The 21,562-nt window shown below is 38.8% G+C and overlaps 1 pseudogene; it reads left to right on the forward strand.

The window, feature by feature from the left end:
- Positions 1-6,530: 6,530 nt before the first annotated feature.
- LOC111770122 (small ribosomal subunit protein uS2 pseudogene) lies at positions 6,531-7,232 on the forward strand (annotated as a pseudogene).
- The last annotated feature ends 14,330 nt before the right edge of the window (positions 7,233-21,562 follow it).

Raw genomic sequence — 21,562 nt, forward strand, 5'->3', positions numbered from 1 at the left:
TGCTGGCCCTATAAATCCCCTAGAAGATGCTTCAGCCTGAGGAGGAGGAGCTTACAACCATGGAGGTGGGGTTTATAACAATGGCTGTCCACTTCTGTCTCTGCACCTCTGTGATCAGAAACAGCAATTAGCAATCAAAACAGATCCCCGATATTTGGAGGATGGGTCCTTGGTGCCCACCCTGGACCCAAAGGCTACATGCAGACTGCTCCAGGAACACGTTCATAGTGGCCTGCAGTGGGATTGGGGGTATGAAAGAGGAGTACCTGCTGTGGTGCTAAGGGCTGAAATTAACAGCAGTCAACAAGCCCAAGCCTTCCCCTGCAAGTTGCAAGCCTTCAATAGACTCCAGAGTTCCAAAATAGTTACATCAGACAGATTCTGCCAGCAGAATTTTTGTCTAGGTGGGGAGAAAGATTCTTAGTCCTTCCTAATCCCACCATCTTCCCTCTAGCTTCACCTCCTTTTCCTATTTGAATTTAGTATGGTTAATAATTTACTTAAGGGACAATGTTTTGTTTTATTTCTATAACAGCATCTTTAGCCATATTCAGTTCTATTGCTTATTTCTGATTGTTTTCCAGTTTGTGGCTTGGAAATTTTTAGAGCTGAAGTCAATATCCTCAATCACTGGAAAGCCAAGTTTTTTGTTTCTAAGAAGCTGAACAGTTTAGTCGGGCATTTGATGTATGATTTTACATTTTAAGTACTTGTTTTTATCTATAGCATTTTTCTTTAAGCCCATGGGAAAGATTTGTAATTGTGTTGGGTAGTTTTCTAAGAGTTAAATCTCCCTACCCCCTTATGTGGCACTCCTGCTATCAGTTAATATTAATTTCATTCTACCTCTTAAATCCCACTTAGACTATTTGTGAAACTTAATTATGGGGGCCCTGACGTCTTTCATTTTTCTAATCAGATATGGCTTTCAGGTGCCCTTCCTTTCTCTGGAAGGGCTGTTTAGCAATAGTAAGCCAACGACCCTTGTGAATAGCTGTGGGCCATTGGCAGACCAACTCATGAAGATTCATTACCTTTTATATTTTCACAAATCACCGTAGCTAATTAGTATTGGTTCCTTCAAGTTTGTTACTGGCTTCCATTAATCAAAATTAATTCACTGTATGAAATCAGTGTGTGGTATTTTAAATCAAAATAGTAGGGAAATGTAATGTTACTGAAAATTAATATGGTTATTGCAATGCCAAGTCCTCGTGTCTTGGTTTCTGAATATTTTATGCAGTGGACAACTTTGGCAGTTCAGTGAAGACAATAGTCCTTCCCAATAAATTTTTTAAGTGCATAAAGCATAATAGGATTACAATGAAAACCAAATGTACTAAAAGTAATCAAAACTTTTTAAATATAAATTTGTGGTATGGTAATAAATGTGAACTTCATTAATGCATCAAATACCAAAATCTAGTGTCAGATTTATTAACTATCATAATTTCAAAGTAGACATCAGCAAATTTAAATACTTAAAATAACTGGTATGTGATATATGAGAATATTTGTGATTTCTGTTGGTGACAGAGTCGTGGTTCCTCCAATACTACTGAGACTTGTTGCTCACACTCATAATAGAAATAGATAAGTTGCAGTGAGGGGCCAGTTACATTAAAGATGTAATTTTGAGTGACATTAGCAAGATGGAAGAAGAGGTCGTCCTCAGCTTCGAACCCCCTCATGAAAAACTGACTAGCAACTATCCATATTCAAGACACCTTCATGAAAATCTCAGAACCCAGGGGTGATACTGAAGTACCCCCTTGAACACACAGAAAGGAAAGGACCACATTAGAAGAGTAAGAGATGCAATCTTACTTTGGCCACATCGCCTCTCCCCCCAGGCTGTCACAGTGCCATGCTTAGAGCCCTCCTGTGTCTACAGTTTCTCGGGTAGAAAAAAGCCCAAGGTGGACATATAGGATCCCCAGCATTAAAAGATGCTACCCAAGAGGCCCACTTAGGTCTCATGTCACAGGAATCACCAGGGGAATGGGTGGTGCTGGACCACCGGGAAACAGAGACAGAGAAGGAGGGGCAGACACAGAAGAAGGGCTTATAGCAACTAACAGGAAGATCTCAGCAAACCTGCTGGCAGTGGTGCCTGAGCCAAGGTCCCAGCCAGTGGCTCTGCTCCTTAGCAGAGCTGAGCCAGTGGCCCCATCTGACCCAGGAGGTCAATCAGGAGTTCTGCCTGGTTTGGGTCCCCAGCCAATGAACTACACCCATGCAGGAAAGTAAGACAACAGCCCTGCCCAACTGCTAGGCATAACATCCAGCCCTGCCTGACCAGAAAGCTGAAACAATGACTCCAGACAGGCTTAGAGCTCAGCCTACAGCCCCACCCAGCAACAGATCCCAGTCAATGGCCTCACCTGATTGCTGAGTACAGCCTGCAATCTTGCCCAGTCAGGTATCCCAGCCAATGATGCCACCCAATCACAGAGCATAGCCTGTGGCTCCCTTCTGACCAGGAAGTCCAGTGACCCTGCCCAACTATAGAGCACAGTCTCCCACCCCACCCAACTGCAAGATACAGCTGGAGGCCCCCCAGACCAGGGAGACCAACCAGGGACCTCACCCAACAGTGGCACACAACCTGCAGCCTGCCCAATCATAGAGCACAGCCTGCAGCCCCACCTGATTACAGAGCACAACCTGAAGCCCCATCCAGTCCCAAAGCCTTCCCTGTGATCCTGCCTGAATCAAGTGTCCAACCAATGGCACCATCTGAGAAACAGCCTGAGGACCCACTCAACCAAGAGAAATTGCAAACAGAGCCTGCAACCCCACCCAATCAGAGTCCAAGAAGTGGCTACCAATTCAATACCATGCAACAGCCTGTGACTACATCCAACCAGAGGTGACTTCAGAGCCCAACTAGTGGCCATGACTGACAATGGAACCCATCCAGAAGTCTCATTTGAACATGGAGCCCTGCTGGCACCTTCCCCACACCTCAGAGTACAGGCAGTGACATCACACAATTAAAGACCTTAATGGCAAGCCTTACCTGCCCACAGACACTACTGGCACACCTCTCCAGAGCCCCAAGCCGAGCTGACTGATGAAGGTCTTTCCCTGCTAAAGTTAACCTGTAAAGTCTGGAAGAGAGGACCAGTTCCTCAAATGCACAGAAACCAAAGCAAGGATACAAGGAAATCACAAAGAATCAGGTAAACATAACACTACCAAAGGAAACTAATAAAGCTCCAAAAACTGACCCTAAAGAAACGGAGATCTATGAATGATCTGACAAAGAATTTAGAATAATCCTCCTACAGACATTCACTAAACTACAAGAACACACAGACAACTAAATGAAATTAGGGGAAAAATACATGAACAAAAAGAGAAATTCAACAAAGAAAAATAATAATTCTAGAGATGAAGAATAGAGTGATTGCACTGAAAAACTCAATAGAAAGTTTCAACAGCAGACTTGACCAAGGAGAAGAAACAGTGAACTCAGAGAAAGTATGTGGAAGTATCCAGTCATAGGAGAAAAAATTAAAAAGAATGAAGAAAGCATACAAGATTTATATCATGAAATAATATAGGCACTATAGGAATCCCAGGAAGGAAAGAGAGAGAGGGACGGTCTATTTAAAGAAACAAATAGACTGAAAACTGGGCTGAAAAATTCCAAAAGATGGGGAGAAAATGGTGACCCAGATTTGAGACCCAAAAGTCCCCAAAAGGTTGAACATGGAAAGGGCTACGCCAATACACATTATAATTGTCAAAAGTCAAAAAGAAAGAGAATTTTTAAAGCAGCAAAATAAAGGCAATTGATTGCATACATTGAAACCCCCTTATCAGTGGTTTTCACAGCAAAAATCTTTCAGGCTAGGAGAGAGTGGAATGACATATTAAAAATATTGAAAGAAAAAACTGTCAACCACGAATGCTGTACCCAGCAAAGCCGTCCTACAGAAATGAAGAGGAGATAAAAACTTTCCCAAACAAACAAAAGCTGAGAGACATCACCACCAGATCTACCTTACAAGAAATGCTAAAGGGAGTTCTTCAAGCTGAAATGAAAGGATGCTAATTAACATAAAAATAGAAATATGTAAAACTCAGCAGTACATCTAATTATATACTCAAATTCAGATTCTCTAATATAGTGATGGTGTACAAATCACTTTCAACTCTAGTTTAAAAGTTAAAAAAAAACATTAAATATGAGTACAATGATTTATTATTGGATACACAATATTAAAAAGATGTAAATTATAACATTAGTAACCTAAAATGTGAGGGAGGGAGAAGTAAAAGTGTAGAGTTTTTGTATGCTATTGAAGTTATCTTAACATAGGATGTTGTATCCATAAGATAATTTGTTTAAGCCTTATGGTAGCCACAAAGGAAAACCTGTAGTAGATATACAAATGATTAAGATAAAGGAATGAAAGCATACCACCACAAAAAGTTAACATAGCACAAACGAAAACAGCAATAGACAAACAAAGGAACACCAAAACAGTCAGAAAACATTTGACAAAATGGCAATACTAAGTCCTTCCCTACCGATAATTACTTTAAAAGTAAGTGGATTACTATGGACAGCTAATCTTCAACAAAGGAGCTGAGGGCCTACAATGGAGAAAAGAAAGTCTCTTTAACAAATGGTGCTGGGAAAACTGGACAGCCACATGTAAAAAGAATGAAAATTGACCATTCTTTTTCACCATTCACAAAAATAAACTCAAAATGGATCAAAGACCTAAAGATTAGGCCTGAAACAATAAGTCTTCTAGAAGAGAATATAGGCAGTACACTCTTTGACATCAGTTTCAAAAGAATCTTTTCAGACACTATAACTCCTCAGATGAGGGAAACAATAGAAAGAATAAACAAATGGGACTTCATCAGACTAAAGAGCTTCTTCAAGGCAAGGGAAAACAGGATTGAAACAAAAAAACAGCCCACTAATTGGGAAAAAAATATTTACAAGCTACTTATCCAACAAAGGGTTAATCTCCATAATATATAAAGAACTCACACAGCTCAACAACAAAAAATCAAACAACCCGATCAAAAAATGGGCAGAGGACATGAACAGACATTTCTCCAAAGAAGATATAAGGATGGCCAATAGACACATGAAAAGATGCTCATCATCACTAATCATCAGGGAAATGCAAATCAGAACTACACTAAGATATCATCTTACACCCATTAGATTGGCAAAAATATCCAAAACAAAAAGTGACAAATGTTGGAGAGGTTGTGGAGAAAAAGGAATCCTCATACACTGTTGGTGGGAATGCAAACTGGTGCAGCCACTATGGAAAACAGTATGGAGATTTCTCAAAAAGTTAAAAATAGAAATACCTTATGACCCAGCCATCCCACTACTGGGTATCTATCCTAAGAACCTGAAATCAGCAATTCCAAGAGTCCCATGCACCCCTATGTTCATCGCAGCATTATTTACAATAGCCAAGACGTGGAACCAACCTAAGTGCCCAGCAACTGATGATTGGATAAAGAAGATATGGTATATATACACAGTGGAATACTACTCAGCCATAAAAAAGACAAAATCGTCCCATTCGCATCAACATGGATGGACCTTGAGGGTATTATGTTAAGCGAAATAAGCCAGACAGAGAAAGATGAACTCTCTATGACTCCACTCATAGGTGGAAGTTAACATGTAGACAAGGAGAACTGATCAGTGGTTACCAGGGGAAAGTGGGGGTGGGGGGAGGGCACAAAGGGTGAAGTGGTGTACCCACAACATGACTAAAAATAATGTACAACTGAAATTTCACAAGGTTGTAAACTATCATAATCTTAATTTAAAAAGTGAAAAAAAAGTAAATGGATTAAATTCTGCAATCAAAAGAGAATGAATGGATTAAAAAAGAAAAACAAGATTGAATATGCCACCTACAAGAGACTCTTTTTAACTTTAAGGACACAGACAGGCTGAAAGTGAAGGGATGGAAAAAGATATTCCAAGCAAATGGTAAATGAAAGAGAGCTTGGGGTAGTTAAACCTATATAGAGAAAATAGACTTCAAGCTAAAAATGGTCACAAGAGGGGCTGGCCCAGTCACATAGTGGTTAAGTTCACATGCTCCTCTTTGGTGGCCCAGGGCTCACAGCTTCAGATCCTGGGCACAGACCTACACACCACTCGTCAAGCCATGCTGTGGTGGTGTCCCACATGCAAAATATAAGAAGATTGGCACAAATGTTAGCTCAGGGTGAATCTTCCTCAAGCTAAAATAGGAAGATTGGCAACAGATTTTAGCTCAGGGCCAATCTTCCTCGCCAAAATAAGAAGATTACAAGAGACAGAGAAGCTCATTATACAATGATAAAGGAGTCAATTCTTCAGGGAGAGATAACAATTAAAAATAGTCACTCAAAATTGGAGCAACTAAATATATAAATACTAACAAACTAAAAGCAGAAATAAATAGCAATACAATAATAGTAGAGGACTTTAATACCTCACTTTCAACAATGGATAGATCATCCAAACAGAAAATCAGTAAGGAAACTGGATTTGAACTACACTATACACCAAATGGGCCTTTCTGCACTACCCAGAGAGGAGTAGATATGGCATTGTTCTGAGTTCCCATCATAACTTAAAGGGAAACTTCCACAATGTTTAGAGCCCTTCATGTCCTGCAAATGAAGGAGGATGTTCTCAAGTTCCTTGAAGCAGGAACCCACTTAGGTGGCACCAATCTTGACTTCCAAATGGAACAGTTCAACTACAAAAGGAAAACTGAAGGCACTTACATCATAAATCTGAAGAGAACCTGGAAGATGTTTCTGCTGGCACTTTGTGCCATTGTTGCCATTGAAAACCCAGCTGATGACAGTGTCACATTGTTGATGAATACTATCCAGAAAGCTGTGCTGAAGTTTGATGATGCCACTGGAGACACTCACTGCTGGCTGCTTCACTCCTGTAACCTTCACTTACCAGATCTGGGCAGCCTTCCAGGAGCCGAGACTTCTGGTACTGATCTCAGGACTGACCGCCATCCTCTCACAGAGGCATATTATGTTAACGTGCCTACCATTTTTCTTTGTTACACAGAGTCTACTCTGCACTAGGTGGACATGCCATCCTGTGCAACAGAAAAGGAGCTCACTAAGTGGGTCTGATGTGGTGGATGCTGACCTGGGAAGTTTCCCATGTGCTGGGTACAATCACCCTCTCCCCCAGAAGTGGAAAGGGGCATCTGTGACCTGAGGCTTCAGGAGCCACAGCAGTTCACGTGACCCAGGTCCCGGTAATGGCACCACCAACACCAGCCCTACTGGCAATGGGGGATGGACACAAGATCCCAGGTCCCTGGCAGCAGTGGCAACACCAAAGAACTCAGCACCTCTGGCAGTAGTGCTGTCAGCACCCTCAGATTAACCCAGGAGCAGCAGCACCTGAGCCTGTGAAGAGAGCCAGGAAACTGACAGTGGAGCCCACAACCCCAGTCCCCTGCAGTAGACGTGCCCACATCAGCCCCATATGTGGCAGTGGTGCCCGCAGAGCCAATAAACCCAGAGGTGGTGAAGGTGCGCATGACCCCAGCTCTCACCTCACCACCTCCCTCCACCATGCTGAGGTAACATGACATCCAGGTGACCCCAGAAGCAGCAAAGGTGCTTGCACCCTGATGACCCCAGTGGCAGCACCCACAACTACAGTGATATAAGCAGCAAGGCATCAACAATCTTAGAGGCAAAGGCAGCACAAGGAGGGAACTGTCAATGCCTCTGGCAGAGTCAGTGGAGGGCGAAAAATGGAGGCTCCCAAATACAACAAGAATCAGCTTAGAATCAAAGTAACCAAAGCTGCATCCAAATAAGAAAGGTGTTTACTACCACAAGTGCACTGGCAGCAGAACAACTCATCAAGCACCATGAAGAGTTGCAGTAACATGGTAGCACAAGAAGAAAATGATGGCTCTCCAGAAACCAAACTTGAAGTCACAGAAGATTGTGGTCTGATAGAGAATTCAAAATAGGTGTCATGAAGAAATTACAATAATGAGTTACAATAAAACTCAGGAAGACAGTTTACTGAGCTCAGAAATCAAATTAATGAACAGGAGGAGTACTTCACCAAAGAGGTTGAAACACAAATTCTGGAAATGAAGAATACAATTAATGAGCTGAAGAATAAAGTAGAAAGTATTGAAAATAGAGCAGGTAATATGGAAGATAGAATTAGCAAGCTTGAATATCGAACTCTAGAAATGATTCAGGTGGAATAGGACAGAGAACTAAGATTTGCTTTTTAATGTAGCAATTCTATGGGAAGTATCTGACTCAATTAGGAAAAGCAACATAAGGATAATGGGTATCTCAGAAGGAGAAGAGGGAGAAAGGAGCAGAGAGCTTATTTAGAGAAATAATAGTTGAGAACTTCCCAAACCTGGGGAAGAAACTGGATATAAAAGTACATGAAACCAATAGAACACCTAGTTGTCTCAACACAAAGAGACCTTCTCCAAAGCACATTATATTAAAACTGCCAAAAGTCAATGACAAAGACAAAATATTGAAAGTGGCCAGAAAGAAGAAAATTACTTAGAAAAAGGAACCCCCATTAAGCTATCAGCGGATTTCTCAGCAGAAACTCTATAGGCCAGGAGAGACTGGAATGATATATTCAAAATGTTGAAAGATTAAAAACTGTCAGCCAAGAATATTCTATCCAGCAAAGGTATTCTTCAGATTTGAAGGAGAAATAAATATTTTCCCAGACAAACAAAAGCTGAGGGAGTTCATTGCCACCAGACCTGCCTTACAAGAGATGTTGAAAGGAGCCCTCCTACCTGAAACAAAATAACAAAGGTATACACAGCTTTGAGCAAGGTGATAGACAGAATCAGAAAATTGCAACTCTATATCAGAATAGGTTAGAAAACAATTAATTATAAAGGCTGGAGGAAAGAAAGCATCAAAAATAACTATAACCATTTTAATTTGGTAACAAACTCACAATACAGAAAAGGATAATTTGCGACAACATAAACATAGAGGGGGAACAGGAAAAGGATGGAACCTGCATAGGCAAATGGAGATAAGATGCTATTGGCAGAAAAAGAACCATCTCATCTATGATATCTTTTATACAAACTACATGGTAACGACAAAACAAAAACTCAGAGCAGAGTCATGAAACATTAAAAATAAAAAAAAAAAAAAGAGGAAACTGAGAAACACATCACAGAAAAATCACCAAACTGAAATGGCAGACAGAAATACAAGGGAAAAGAAATTATGGAAATATAGAACAACCAGAAAACAAAAGATAAAGTGGCAGTAATAAGCCCTCATATACCAATAATCCATATGTCAAACCTTAAATGTAAGTAGTTTGAAATCACCAATCAAAAGACACAAAAGTGGATAGATGGATTGAAAAACAAGAGCCACCAATATGCTGCCTTCAGGAGACCCATCTCAGCTCTAAAGACAAACATAGGCTCAGAGTGAAGGGATAGAAGATAATACTCCAAATAGCAAGCAAAATAAAACAGGTGTTGCCATACTTAGACAAAATAGACTTAAAGCCAAAAATGATAAGAGACAAGATGGACATTATGTAATGATAAAGGGGACATTCCACCAATAAGACATAACACTTAATATGTGTACACCTAACATAGGAGCACCAAAGTATATAAAGCAAATATTAACATACCTAAAGGGAGAAATTAACAGTGACACAATAATAGTAGGGAACTTTAATACCCCACTAACATCAATGGATAGAGCATCAGACAGAGTCAACACAGAAACAATGACCTTAAATGAAACATTAGACCAGGTGGACTTAATGTATATATAACATTCCATCCAAAAGCAACAGAATACACATTCTCAAGTGCACATGGAACATTCTCAAAGATAGATCATATATTAGGAGACAAAACAAGTCTCCATAAATTTAGATTAAAATAATATCAAGCCTCTTTACAGCCACAGTGGTATGAAACTCGAAATCAACTACAGGAAGAAAGTTGCAAAAGTCACAAATATCTGGAGGCTAGATCACATGCTACTGAACAACTGTTGGATCAACAAAGAAATCAAAAGAGGAATCAAAAAATACCAGGAGACGAATGAAAATGAAAACACAAACATACCAAAACCTATGGGATGCAGCAAAAGTAGTTCTAAGAGGGAAGTATGTAGCAATACAGGACTACTTTAAAAAACAAGAAAAATATCAAATAATCTAACAATAAGAACTAGAAAAAAAGAACAAATGAAGTCCAAAGTCTGTAGAAGGAAGGAAATAAAAATCAGAGCAGGAATAAATGAAATAGAGACTAAAAAGACAATAGAAACATCAATGAAACTAAGAGCTGATTCTTTGAAAAGATAAACAAATTGACAAACCCTTGACTAGACTCACTAAGAAAAAAAAAAAGAAGGACCAAATAAAATCATAAATGAAAGAGAAAAAATTACAATGGATACCACAGAAATACAAAAGATTATAAGAGAATATTATGAAAAACTATACACCAACAAATTGGATACTTAGAAGAAATGGATAAATTCTTATAATCATACAACCTCCCAAAACTGAATCAAGAAGAAATAAAGAATCTGAATAGATGAATCACAAGTAAAGAGATTGAAAGAGTAATTAAAAACCTCCCAAAAAACAAAAATCCAGGATAAATCAGCTTCTCCGATGAATTCTTCCCTGGTGAAACCAAACATTCAAAGAAGATTTAATATCTATACTTCTCAGACTCTTCCAAAAAATTGAAGTGGACAGGATGCTTCCTAACCCATTTTATGAGATCAATATTACCCTGATGCCAAAACCAGAAAGGATAACACAAAAAAGGAAAATTACAGGCCAATATCACTGATGAACATAGATGCAAAAATCCTCAATAGAATATTGGCAAATCGAATACAATACATTAAAAGGATAATATACTATGATCATGTGAGATTTATTCCAGGGACACAAGAATGGTTCAACATCTGCAAATCAATCAATGTGATACACGACATTAACAAAATGAAGAATAAAAATCACATCAACATCTTAAGAAATGCAGAGAAAGCATTTGACAAGATTAACATCCATTTATGATAAAAACTATCAGTAAGATGCATAAGGAAAGTACACCTTAAAAATGCCATATATGACAAACACACAGCCAACATCATGCTCAATGGTGAAAACTGAAAGCTATTCCTCTAAGAACAGGAACAACACAAGGATGCTTACTCTCACCACTCTTATTCAACATAGTATTGGAAGTTTCAGAAAAAGAAGTAAAAGGGATCCAAATTGGAAAGTAAGAAGTAAAACTTTATCTACTTGCAGATAACATGATTCTGTATATAGAAAACCCTAAAGGATCCACCAAAAACCTATTAGAAATAATTATTGAATACGGTAGAATGGCAGATTACAAAGTCAACATACAAAAATTAGTCTCATTTCTATACACTAACAAACTAGCAGAAAGAGAAATCAAGAATTCAATCCCATTTACAATCACAACAAAAATAATAAAATACTTGGGAATAAATTTAACCAAGGACGTGAAAGACCTGTACACTGAAAACTATAAGACATTGTTGAAAGACTGAAGATATAAAGAAAGGACAAGATATTCCATGATCATAAATTCGAAGAATAAACATACTTAAAATGTCCAAGTTACCTAAAGCCATCTACAGATTCAATGCAATCCCAATCAGAATCCCAGTGACATTTTCACAGAAATAGGATAAAGAATCCTAAAATGTATATGGAACAACAAAAGACTCTGAATAGCCAAAGCAATCCTGAGAAAAAAGAACAAAGCTGGTGGTATCTCACTCTCTGAATTCAAAATATACTACAAATCTATAGTAATCAAAACAGCATGGTACTGGCAGAAAAGAAGATGCATAGATCAATGGAACAGAATTGAGAGTCCAGAAATAAACCCACACATCTATGGACAGCTAATTTTCCACAAAGGAGCCAAGAACATAAAATGGAGAAAGTCTCTTCAATAAATGGTGTGGGTAAAACTGGACAGCCACCTGCAAAAGAAGGAAAGCAGACTATTATCTTACACCATACACAAAAATTAACTCAAAATGGATTAAAGACTTGAATGTAAGAACTGAAACCACACAACTCCTAGAAGAAAACATAGGTAGTATACTTTTTGACAGTGGTCTTAGCAGTATCTTTTTGAATATCATGTCTCCTCAGGCAAAGGAAACAAAAGAAAAAGTAAACAAATGGGACTGCATCAAACTAAAAACCTTTTGCACGGCAAAGGAAATCATTAACAAAACAAAAAGACAACATGCTAATTGGGAGAAAATGTTTGCAAATCATATATCTAATAATGAGATCATATCCAAAATATAAAGAACTCATACAACTCAACAACAACCACAACAAAAACCAACCTGGGGCCAGCCCAGTGGCGTAGTGGTTAAGTTCGCATGCTCTGCTTTGGCAGCCCGGGGTTCATGGGTTCGAGTCTCAGGTGCAGACCTACACAGTGCTCATCAAGCCACGCTGTGGTGGTGACCCATAAACAAAATAGAGGAAGATTGGCACAGTTGTTAGCTCAGGGCCAATCTTCCTCACAGAAAACAAAAACCTAACCAAAGAATGGGCAGAGGATATGAACACAAATCTTTCCAAAGAAGATATACAGATAGCCAACAGGGACATGAAGAGATATTCAACATCTCTATTAATAGGGAAATGCAAATCAAAACTATGATGAGATATCACCACACTCTCATTAGAATGGCTATTATTAAAAAGACAAAAAAATAATGAGAGTTGGAGAGGATGTAGAGAAAAGGGAACCCTCATACACTGCTGGTGGGAATGTAAATTGGTGCATCCCTGTGGAAAACAGTGTGGAGATTCCTTAAAAATTTTTAAATAGAAATACCATATAACCCAGCTATTCCACTTTTGGGTATTTATCCAAAGAACACAAAAACACTAACTTAAAAAGATATATGCACTCCTATGTTCATTGCAGCATTATTCACAATAGCCAAGACTTGGAAGCAACCTAGGTGCCCATCAGGGACAAATGGATAAAGATGTGGTGTGTATATATACACACACACACACAAACATACACTCACACACACTGGAATAATACTCAGCCATAAAAAAGATGAAATCTTGCCATTTGTGACAACATGTGTGTACTTTGAAGGTATTATGCTAAGTGAAATGAGTCAGATAGAGGAAGACAATTACCATATGACTCTATGCATATGTGGAAGATAGACAAACACATCAATAGTGAGAACAGATTGGTGTTACAAGAGGGGAAGGGGCCGGGGGAGGGCAAGAAGGGTAAAGGGGCACATGTGTATAGTGATGGATGGAAGCTAGACTTTGGTGGTGCAATGCAGTCTATACAGAAGTCAAAATATAATGATGTACACCTGAAATTTATATAATGTTATAAACTAATATTACCTCAATTCAAATCTTTTTTAAAGTCAATCATATTCCTGTATACAAGTAATGAATAGGAACTTGATGAGGGGATTTCTCTTTTTTATTATACAGGTTTCAGGTGTACAACATTATAATTCAACATCCATATATACTACAAGGTGATCATCCCCAAAAGCCTAGTTACCATCCATCACCCTACAACTGACACCCTTCACCCCTTTTGTCCAATCCCAAACCCTTCCTGTGTGGTAACCACCAATCTGTTCTCTATATCCATAAGTTTGTTTTTGTTCTATTTGTTTTGTTTTCAGATTCCACATATGAGTGAAATCATACAATATTTCTCTCCTTCTGAATTATTTTGCTTAGCATAATACCCTCAATATCCATTTATGTTGTTGCAAATGGCAAGATTTCATTCTTTTTTATGGATGACTAGTATTCCATTAGCCAGTCCTTATGGTCTAGTGGTTAAGATTCAGTGGTCTCACCATTGCAGCCTGGGTTTTTTCCTGATCTGTTGGTTTTCATACTGTGGCAGCTGCATGTTGCTGTGATGCTAAAAGCTATGCCACCAGTATTTCAAATACCTAGAGGGTCACTCATGGTGGACAGGTTTCAGTGACACTTCTAGACTAAGACAAACTAGGAAGAAGGACCTGGCCACCCACTTCTGAAAATATTGGCCATGAAAGACTATGAACAACAGTGGAGAATTGTGATATGGCACCAGAATAGAGGATGGTGCAAAAAGACCAGGCAGGGTTCCACTCTGCTGTACACAGGGTCGCTAGGAGTCAGAAATGACTCAACAGGGGCCAGCTCCGTGGCCGAGTGGTTAAGTTCGCACGCTCTGCTGCGGCAGCCCAGGGTTCAGATCCTGGGCGCGGACATGGCACCGCTCGTCAGGCCATGTTGAGGAGGCGTCCCACATCCCACAACTAGAAGGACCTACAACTAAGATATACAACTGTGTACGGGGGGGGGGGGGTACGGGGGTGGTTTGGGGAGATAAAGCAGAAAAAAAAAAAGATTGGCAACAGTTGCTAGCCCAGGTGCCAATCTTTAAAAAAAAAAAAAAAGGAAGATTGGCAACAGTTGTTAGCCCAGGTGCCAATCTTAAAAAAAAAAAAAGAAATGACTCAACAGCACTAACAAAAACAAAAGTGTTCCACTGCATATATACTGCATCATTATCTATTCATCCATTGATGGACTCTTAGGTTGTTTCTGTATCTTTGGCTGTTGTAAGTAATGCTGCAATGAACATAGGGGTTCAGATATCTTTCTGAATTAGTGTTTTTGTATTCTTCAGATAAATACCTGCTAGTGGGATAGCTGGGTCATATAGTATTTCTATCCATAATTTCTTGAGGAATCTCCATACTGTTTCCCACCATGACTGCACCAATGTACAATCCCACAAGCAGTGTATGAGGGTTCTGTTTTACCACATACTCTCCAACACTTGTTATTTCTTGTCTTTTTGGTCATAGCCATTCTAACAGTTATGAGGTGATGTCCCGTTGTGATTTTGATTTGCATTCCCCTTATAATTAGTGATGGTGAACAACTTTTCATGTGCCTTTTGGCCATTTGTATGTCTTCTTTGGGATAATGTTTTTTCAGATCTTCTGCCCATTTTTTAATCTGTTTTTTTGTTTTTGTTGAGTAGTACAAGTTCCTCATAAATTTTGGATATTAACTCCTTATCAGATATATGACTTGCAAATATTTACCCCAATTGGTAGGTTGTCGTTTTGTTTTCATTATAGCTTCCTTCACTGTGCAGAAGCTCTTTAGTTTGATTAGTCCTGTTTGCTTATTTTTCCGTTTGTTTCCCTGCCCTTCGAGTCAGATCCACAAAAACATCACTAAGATCAATGTCATGGAAATCACCACCTAGGTTTTCTTCTAGGAGTCTTAGAGTTTCAGGTCTTACATTCAAGTCTTTAACCCATTTTGAGTTAATTTTTGTCTATGGTGTAAGATAGTGGTCTAGTTTCATTCTTTTGCGCGTTGCTGTCCAGTTTTCCCAGCACCTTTATTGAAGAGATTGTCCTTTCTCCAATGTATGTTCTTGGCTCCTTTGTCGTAAACTAATTGCATTTATGTTCTTCGAGGATATTAGCCTGTAATTTTCTTTTTTTATGGTGTCCTTATCTGGTTTTGGTATCAGGTTAAGGCTGGCCTCATAAAATGTGTTTGGAAGAGTTCCCTTCTCTATCATTATAGTTCTTCTCTGTTTCTTTCTTCTCTTTCTCTCTTCCCAGGTTGTTTGATAGCTTACTTTAGTATTATGTTTAGATTCCTTTCTCATTTTCTTTTGTATGTTCACTATAAGTTTTTTCTTTATGTTTACCATGAGGTTCACATATAACATCCTATGTATATCCTAGTCTCTTTTAAGTTGATAGCAACCTAAGTTTGAACACATTCTAAAGCTTTACATTTTTACTCCCCTGCCCCCACGTTTTATATTTTTGATGACACATTTTACATCTTTTTATTTTATGCATCCCTTAATGAATTAATTTTACTTAATTTTACTACTTTTGTCTTTTGACCTGCATCCTTGCTTTATAAGTGATTGATTGCTACCTTTACTATATATTTACCATTTCCAGTGGGATTATTATATTTATATTTTTCTTATTATTAATTAGTGTCTTTTCTTTTCAGCTTAGAGAAGTCCATTTAACATTTCTTGTAAGGCCAGTTTAGTGGTAGTGAATTTATTTGGCTTTTGCTTATCTGGAAAACTCTTAGTCTCTCCTTCAATTTTGAATGATAACCTTGCTGGGTAGAGAATTCTTGCTTGGAATTTTTTTCTTTCAGCACTTTGAATATGTTACCCCCTTTCATCCTTTAAAGTTTCTGCTAAAAAATCTGCTGATAGCCTTATGGGATTTCCCTTGTATGTAAGAAGTTATTTTTCTCTAGGTGCTTTTAAGATTCTCTCTTTAGGGGCTGGCCCAGTGGCGCAGCGGTTAAGTTCACATGTTCTGCTTCTCAGCGACCCAGGGTTCACCAGTTCAGATCCCGGGTGTGGACATGGCACCGCTTGGCACACCATGCTGTGGTAGGCGTCCCATGTGTAAAGTAGAGGAAGATGGGCACGATGTTACCTCAGGGCCAGGCTTCCTCAGCAAAAAAGAGGAGGACTGGCAGTAGTTAGCTCAGGGCTAATCTTCCTAAAAAAAAAAAAAAGATTCTCTCTTTATCCTTAACTTTTACCATTTTAATTATCATGTGTCTTGGTGTGGTTCTCTTTGAGCTTTTCTTATTTGGAACTCTCCAGTCTTCCTAGAACCTGAATATCTGTTTCCTTCCCCAGATTATGGAAGTTTTCAGCCATTATTTCTTCAAATAATTTTTCTAGCCTTTTCTCTCTCTCTTCTCTGAGATGCAAACCTTCTAATACAAATGTTACTCCTATAATGCAAATGTTATTCCACTTGATGTTGTCCCAGAGGTCCCTTAAGGCATCCTTTCTTTCTTTCTTTTTTTTTTTTTTGAGGAGGATTAGCCCTGACCTAACATCTGCTGCCAATCCTCCTCTTTGTGTTGAGGAAGACTAGCTCTGAGCTAACATCCGTGCCCATCTTCTGACCCCTCAATTTTTTTTTTTTTTTTTTTTTTTTGCTGCTCTGTCTGGGTGAGATCCATTGCTTTGTCTTCCAGCTCACTGATTCATGCTTCTACTTCATCCATTCTGCTGTTGAACCCCTCTAGTGTATTTTTCAGTTAAGCTATAACATCTATTTGGTGCATTCTTATATTTTCTCTCTTTGTTGAAGTTCTCACTGTGTTCATCCATTCTTCTCTTGAGTTCAGTGAGCATCTTTATGACCATTACTTTGAACTCTTTATCAAGTAGGCTGTTTATCTCCATTTCATCAAGTCTTTTTCTGGGGATTGGTCTTGTTCTTTGGCTTGGAACATATTACTCTGCCTCATTGTGCCTTACTCTCTACGTTTGTCTATATGTATTAGGCAAAATATCTACCTCTCCCAGTCTTGAAGGAGTGGTCTTATGTAGGAGATGATCTGTGGGTCTCAGAAGCATATCTTCCCTGGCCACTAGAGCCCTTGTGTGGGCTATGTGTGTTGGCCAGCTGTGGCAGGGTTGTGGATGTGGTGTGGGTGGGTGGAGCACAGTTGTGGCACAGCTACTGCATGGGGAATGTGGGGTGTGGGGCACACCCAGCAGTGCTAGCAGCCTAGAGGGAGGACACCCAAAATGGTGCCTACCAGTGCTTCCATCCCCAGAGAAAGCCACTGCAGGTTCCTGCCTCTTCAGCAGCTGCTTTAGGATTACTAAGTGGCACTCCCTCACTTATGGCCTTGGTGCTTTTCAAACTGTTGCTTTTGTGCTGGATCTCAGGGTGAGTGGGTCTGTGCACAAACCTTTTAAGAGCAGATTCTCCATTCCCTACAGTTCCATGGTTCCCCTGGACTTAATCCTTGTTAATTTTCAAAACAGACATTTTGAGGGCTTGCCTTTCTGGTGCCAGGCCCAAGGGTTGGGGTGCCAGATGTGCAGCACAATCCCTTCACTCCTTGAGGGAAAGTTCTGTATTTGGGGGATACTTTCCCAAATGTGGGTCACTGTGCCTGAGGTGGTGTGTCTCTTTCCCTTTTGTTTTAGAGGCACTGTTCATCTAGATCTCAGGTCCTTTTCAGAGGAAAATTATTTCATATGTACTGGCAAATTTGTTGTGTCCATGAGAGAAGGTGAAGTTCAGAGTCTCCTACACTGCCATCTTGAACCCCACTTCTTATGTTTTTTTAAAAAACCTATTCATACAAAAATCTAATAACACAAAAAAAGGAGAGGAAAAAAACACTTATGCATAAATCTGTCAAAATATGTGCAGGATCTGTATGTTGAAAACTACAAAACACAGATGAAAGAAATCAAAGAGCTAAATGAGATATACCATTTCCATGGATTAAAGGATTAAGATATCAATTCTCCCAAATCTCTGAAATCTTTTTATAGATATTGACATACTAATACTAAAATTTACATGGAAAAGTAAAGGAACGAGAAGAGCTAAAACAATTCTGCAAAAGAGGAACAAAATTGGAAGATTCACACTAAGAGATTCCAAGACTTTCTATAAAGGTAGAGTAATCCAAACAGCATATCTACAAAAGAATAGACATATAAGACAATTCAAAGAAGAAAAGATTTTAAGAAGAGAATTGAAAACTAATTTTCATACAAAAACCTGGATGTGAATGTTACATTACGGTGTCTTTATTTATAATTGTAAAAAATTGGAAGCCACCAAGTGTCCTTCAACCAAACTTTAGTGTATCCATACCCTGGAATACTATTCCTCAGTAAAAATAAGTAAGTTATGGACACACATAACAACATAGATGAATTTTGCTACATGATCAAAGCCAGACCTCACGAGCTGCATATTCTATGATTTAATTTACATGACATTCTGTAAAATGTCAAACGAGGAGTGAAAAATAGTTCAGTAGTTGCCAGGGGTTGGCAGTATAGGGAGTCATTGACAACAAAAGTGCCACACAAGGGAATTTTTAGTGTGATGGCACTGTTCTGTATGGCAGAGGATACGTGACTCTGTGCATCTCTGAAAACCCCTAGCACTGTAGCCCAGTAAGAGTGACTTACTACATGCAAATTTTAAAAATTGACTGGAGTCGAAGGAACTCAGGATGGAATGTAGACTATGACAAACGACATAACCTCACTGAACGTGGTTGGGAAGGAGCTGACCCATATAAATCCAGAAAACAATGTTTTGTCTAGATAAGATAAGGCCAAAGACAAAATGAATTATATATAACCACTACTTTAGCTAGCAAATTTGTTCTAACAGGGATAGAGTTTAGCAATTCTGAAGCTGCATGTATATGAGAGTTGAGCAAATAAGTAAATATATTGTAGAGAGCTAGGTTTCTCTCTGTCAGAGAAATAAGTTACAAATTAGCAAGAGGGAAGATGCTACAATGGACTCTGTGGTGCTAGATTAGAGTCAGAAACATTAGTATGAACTCATGTTTAAGTTAAGTGTGGGTTCATATAAATATATTCTAGCTCTGTCTGCTGAGAGTACATAGAAGCAGTGATACCCCAATAGTAATAAGCATACCTAGTGCCCATATCTTGGGTTCTTAAATGAAAGGAGCAAGGGCTCCTTGTAGAAATTGCTGATTTGATGAAGGGGGCAAGGAAAATATAACATTAACCTGGAGTTTCTTTAGTGCCAGAGAACAATTAAATTAAAAAAGAGAAAAAGAAAAAAGAGGATGGAGATAGTCTGAATGTCTGGCTTGGAAGCTGTTACTCTGTCCCAGTAACAAGTAAAAAGCTGAACAAGCTGAAAGTCAACAACTCTTCTTAGAAACATCAAAGAATTGAAGTCACAAGACAAACTACAGCCCCAAAAATTGAAGAGACACAGAGGCAGATACAGAGAATCATGACTTACTGGAACAGAGACCCGTAAGCAGAAACTTCCATGGCAAACCAGCACTGAGAAAAGTCTGAACTGTAACTGATGAACTGCTAGAGGCTAGGTAGGAGCAAGTTTAAGAGATCAGAAACTTCAAGGTGGCCCAGTCTTAGGGGAGTGTCCTCACACTTTCATGAGTTTTACCTCCAGAAGCTCTATCAAGTTCTCCCAGTGAAGACTGGAGAAAAATCTTCTCATGCTTCAGGCAGGGGGAGGGGGAAAGTAGCCATTTTACAGTCCGCCAGAGCATTCTGTTCTTCTTAACAAAAGGTTTGCCCTCAAAGGAAACTGTGATCAGAGGCTAACCTGCTGAGGTTTTATCAGAACCTAAATGACTTGGAGGGAGAGAAATACCCAACTCCAGCCTCCATTAGGAAGGAGAACTCACTCCCCTTCCTAATGTGAGGAAGGGCACTAATGAGAACTTGTGAAGTACAGAGCCCAGGCATACAGGCTCACTAAAAGACTGAGTCCTAATCACTGGACTTTAGAACACTTCCCCTCCCGCAACACCTCACAACAACACAATTAAAGGCCTATGTACTAGAGTTCTTTATACCTGGTACATCATGTCTGGCTTTCAACAAAAATTTACAAGTCATACTAAAAGGTAAAAGAAAACACAGTTTGAAGAGACAAAGCAAGCATCAGAAGCAGAGTCAGATATGGGAGGAGTATTGGAATTATCAGACCAGCAATTTAACCATGATCAATGTGGTAAGGGCTCTAATGGAAAAAAGTGTACAACATGCAAGATCATATGAACAATGTAAGCAGAGAGAGGGAAATTCAAAAAAACAGATGCCAGAGACCAAAAACACTGTAACAGAAATGAAGAATACCTTTGATGGACTCATTAGTAGACTAGACATGGCTCAGGATATAATCTCTGAGCTTAAGGATATATCAATAGAAACCTCCAGAACTAAAAAGCAAAGAGAAAAAAAGCCTGAAAAAGTGGAACAGAACATCCAAAAAGTGTGGGAATATCAGAAGGTGGAGAAAGAGAAAAAGGAGCAAAAGAAATATTTGAAGTAATAATGACTGAGAATTTCCTTGAATTGTCAGATACCAAACCACAGAACCAGAAAGCTCAGAGAACACAAAGCAAGATAAATACCCCAAAAAATTACACCTAGTCATATCATGTTAAAACTGCAGAAAATAAAAAATAAAGAAAAAAATCTTGACAGAAGCCAGAAGGAAAAATACTTTACCTATAAGGAGCAAAGATAAGAATTACATCTGACTTCTCAGAAACCACACAAACAACAAAAGAGTAGAAAAAATCATTTAAAGTGTTGAGAGAAAAAACCCACTAACTTAGAATTCTATATCCTGCAAAATTATCCTTCAAAAGCGAAGCAGAAATAAACACTTTTTCAAACAAAAAAAAAACTGAAGAAATTTGTTGCCAGTAAACCTGCCTTGCAAGAAATGCTAAAGTTCTTCAAAGAGAAAGAAAATTCTATTTGTCAGGAACTCATATCTACAAAAGGAAGAGCATTAGAAAAGGAACAAGTGATAGTAAAATAAAAACTTTTATTTCTGTTATTCCCAATTGATCTAACAGGTAACAGTTGTTCAAAATAATAATAGC

The sequence above is a fragment of the Equus caballus genome, chromosome 23 (genome assembly GCF_041296265.1).
Source record: "Equus caballus isolate H_3958 breed thoroughbred chromosome 23, TB-T2T, whole genome shotgun sequence".
In the NCBI taxonomy this organism is placed as follows: Eukaryota; Metazoa; Chordata; class Mammalia; order Perissodactyla; family Equidae; genus Equus; species Equus caballus.